Source organism: Echinops telfairi, unplaced genomic scaffold (assembly GCF_000313985.2).
Source record: "Echinops telfairi isolate 266 unplaced genomic scaffold, ASM31398v2 ScPeMD7_4225;HRSCAF=4972, whole genome shotgun sequence".
Taxonomy (NCBI): domain Eukaryota; kingdom Metazoa; phylum Chordata; class Mammalia; order Afrosoricida; family Tenrecidae; genus Echinops; species Echinops telfairi.
The window spans coordinates 18572937-18577249 of NW_022108124.1; positions in this window are offsets into that span (position 1 = coordinate 18572937).

Below are 4313 nucleotides of genomic sequence, written 5' to 3' on the forward strand. Positions count from 1 at the left end.
AGGGTGTGTGTGTGTAAGGGTGTATGGTGTGCGTGTAGGGTGTGTGTGTGGTGTGCGTGTAGGGTGTGTGTGGTGTGCGTGTAGGGTGTGTGTGTGGTATGCGTGTAAGAGTGTGTGTGTGTGTTTCGCAGGAGCCAAACATGACAGGCGCCACCACTGCCTGACAGCCCCTCCCTTCCCATCGGTCCTGGGAGGCGTGTAGACCTTATTCCATGTAGTAACAACTGCTGCTATTTCTTGCGGCTTCTGGCGGGAGGCTTTGGGACGTGTCTTATTTAATCTTACCCTCCCAGTGCAAAAACGTGCGGCCATCCTCCTTTTACACCACTGGAAGTTCTTCCCTGGCCCCACAGCTAAGAAGTCACAGAACCAGAGTTCGGTCCAGGGCGCATGTCGAGGGTTGGGAGCGCCGGGATGCTTGTTTTGGGGAAACTGGAGCGTTCCATCGGCGAGGCGCTGTCCAAAGGCCAGCTGCCAGCAGTGGCCGGCTTCATTCCCCCATCTGCGCTGGTCCAGCTCTAGTGACGCGCGCTCTGTGTGCGCCCCCCTCGGGCACAGCCCAGTTCACAGCCGCCCTGGCTCAAGTCTGCGGAGATAAGGCAGAGCGAGAGTGAGTGGACGGATGACGGCGAGGCTGGGCTGGGAAGGCGGGTTGCTATTTACCACGGCGGTGCTCTGTATGCGCGCTCTCCCCAGCGCGCACCCAGTAGTAGCCAGGGATTTGTCCGCGTGTGCAGTGTGTCATCGTCCGCCGGAGGCACCCACCACCCCATGCGTGGCCACCGCGGCGCCCCTCGGTCAGGCAGGGCGCAATGGCCGCTTGTCAGCAGTAGGTGGCAGTATGGGCATGAGACTCATCATCCTTTTCATTTATGCATGCATGCATCCATTCATTCATTCTCCAGAGCTGTGAGGCTTCAACCTGGATACCCTTGCCTTGGGGCTTGACTTGATCATGGTTTGTTCATCATGGATAATTTCGTGTTCCTCTTTAAAAAATATTTTATTGCGGGCTCATACAATGCTTATCACAATCCATCCATCCATCCATTGTGTCAAGCATATTTGTACATTCATTGTCACCATCGTTCTCAAAATATTTGCTTTCCACTTGAGCCCCTGCATCAGCTCCTCATTTTCCCCTCCCTCTCCATTGCCCCCTCCTCCATGAACCCTTGATAATTTACAACTCATTATTATTTTGTCATATCTTACACTGTCCGACGTCTCCCTTCACCCACTTTTCTGTTGTCTGTCCTCCAGAGAGGAGGTCACATGTAGATCCTGGTAATCGGTTCCCCTTTCTACCTCACCTCCGCTCCACCCTCCCGGTATTGCCACTCTCACCACTGGTCCTGAGGGGTTGATCTGTCCTGGATTCTCTGTTTCCAGTTCCTATCTGTACCAGTGTACATCCTCTGGTCCAGCAAGATTTGTAAGGTAGAATTGGGATCATGATAGTGGGGGGGGGGCAGGGGAGGAGGAAGCATTAAAGATCTAGAGGGAAGTTGTATGTTTCATCGTTGCTAAAAAAAGGGCATTGGAATATTATATTGATCACAGAGGTTTTTCTTTTTAAATTTTGCATCCCCCTTGATCTTTGTAAAGGTGGTGTGAACTATTCCCGTGCTTGATTGCTAAATGAAGGTTGGAGTTTTAGTTCATGCTGAGGTGTCCCAGAAGAAAGGATCTACCCCGCCCCCAGCCCCCAAATCAGTGCTGAGAACCCCAGGGAGCCCAGCTCCTCTCTGACACCCCTGCAGTTGCTCTGAGTTGGAGCTGACCCCACAGCCACTGACTTTGAGCATTCTGAACCCCATTCAAGTGCCCCACTCCCTCACCGCCTCCCCCTCGTCTGGGTCCTGCCTCAGGGCAGGGGGTTTCCAACGAGGACCACAAGGAGAGCTTAAGAGACTCTGCTCCTCAGTCCCCAGGCCCTCAACGTCTGGGAAGGGAGCTGCCGGGGAGGGGACTCCCTTTCTATCCCCATCCTCCAAAAGAGAACGGAGTCTTTCCCAACCTGAGTTTCCCCATGGTGCATTATGCGCTGGTGGTAGCAGGAGCTTTGGGGATGCCCAGCAAAGGGGCGATTTGTAATCTTAATCTCAGTGCTATGGAAGTGAAAACAAACAAACAAACAAACAACACAGTTAAAAGCCTCACTTCCTTCAGCCCCTCCCATTGACTTGTCTGGACAAAGGTTCACATTGATGTCTCTAAAAATGGAAAAGAGGGGTCACATGAATATCGCATTCTACTTCATTCTCAGATACCAGAACCAATAAAAAAAAAAAAAGGCCCCATTCATCTGATGAAGAAAAGTATGTTTGTGCTTACGAAAACAGTGATCTTTTTGACCAACTGTGCCCTAACAGTAACTGTGTTGGGAGAAGGCCAGCAAAGTCCCGTGAGGCTCACTTGCCTGAACCCCTGCTCTGGGAGCTGGGGCGGGCCACTCTCCTACAGAGAGACTGGCTGAGCAGCAGTAGGCTGAGGCGGCTTCTGGGAAGAAGGGTCATTTTCTTTGTTCCCTTGCGGACCTTCACACTTGCACCTGGACTCACTGCTGGCTAGGCAATCCTGGCTCATCGCTGCCCTGTCAGGACAGAGCAAACTGCCCCTGGGAGTTCTTGAGGCTGTAAATCTTGACAGGAGTAGAAAGCCCAGCGTGCAGGCTCTCTGGTGGTTTTGAACTTCTGACTCTCTGGTAAGCAGCACAATTTGTATCCCATGACCACCGGGACCCCTCCTCACTCTTGTGCTAGAGAGTTTTAGTCTCTCCTCTTTCCCATTCCCCACTGTTGCTCCTGTAACTGTTTCTCCCTTTTCAGCCATCACTGCTGGCCATCCCACACTAAAGCTGATGGGGGGGGGTGTATTAGTCTAGGTACTTTGGAGAAACAAATCCACAGCGACTCATGTATAAGAGAGAGTTTTATATAAAGAAAAGGTGCATCACGAAAACATCCCAACCCAATGCTGCCCAAGCCCACAAGTCCAACATTAACCCATACCCAACACCAGTCCACAAAGTCCTTCACCTCACAAAACAGAGGCAATGATGCCGACTGCAGGAGGAAAGCTGAGTCAGTGAATGAACAAGCATCTCAGCACTGGCAAGGGTCTCCACACGGCTGCTCCAGCACCCAGGGCTGCATCGGGTTAGATCCATGTGGCTTCTCCTTGGGGATGTCTTGTAGGAAGTCAATCTTGCAAGCTGAAGCAGGGAACTGCTAAGGCAGCTGCACCCGGTGCAACCATCACAAAACAAGAGACCCGAGAACTAGAAAGGCGAGGCTTCACCACCCATTTATCCCTCCGCCTTTCAACCAGCACCACATGTGATTATTGGCCAGGCTGGCACAATTAACTAACTCAGGGGGCATGGAGGCAGTCCCCAGCCTCCCAGTGTGGAGAAGACAGTGCCCTGCAGGCCTGGGACTGCGTCCAGTCAGGATCTCAATGCTCAGTCTCTTCATCTGCAAAATGAGGTGAGGACCAGATGATCCCAAAGGAGTGAGGCCAGAATTTCGTCTGGGAATCTGTGTGGACTCCATTTTGGACAAAAGGCCACAGTGGGGCTGCTCCCCCTACCTAGGGAGTCCCCTGCATGTTCGTCGCAGTCTGCAGTGGCCGCAAGTTCTTGTCTCTTTCTTGAATTCCAAACCACTACATCTACATGCCTGGTGGGTACTCCCACCTACAAGTCTTCGGTCCATCTGTTCCCCAGGGAGCTCGGTGCCCTTCTCACTAAAGTCTGTTCCTTTTCTGCGTTTACATCTACCTGGGACCCAAGTCCCAAACCTGTGGGGCACCACGCGGTGCTTCAGTGTTCATCCCTCGGACTCCGGGCTGGTGAAGGTCGTGTGTCAGCTTGATTAGGTTATGGTTCTCCGTGGTTTGGCAGACAGACGAATCGCTCCTTTGTCAAGCAATATGTTCACTTCTGTGGTGCGGTGAGCCAGTCAGCTGTCAGAGGGACTTCCTCAGGGGCCTGGACTGCACTCAGTATATCCAGATGTTCAGCAGAAGCTTGCTCACTAGCTAGCGAGCTCTGGATTCTTTGCCCGGCTCATCACCCTCTGACCTCTGGTTCTCAGGACATGCGCCAGTAGAGTCTTGATGTACAGGTTTTGAGATTTACCCAGTCTCTGCAGCCCTGGAGCCAGCAGCCTGCTGTCTGACTAGGGTCAGTCAGCTTCTGCAACCGTGTGAATTGGGAGAACTTCCAGCCTGACACCTGACCTACAGATTTGGGATTAACCAGCTTCCACAACTCTTGTCAGTCATTTCCTTGAGGTCGATCTCTCTAT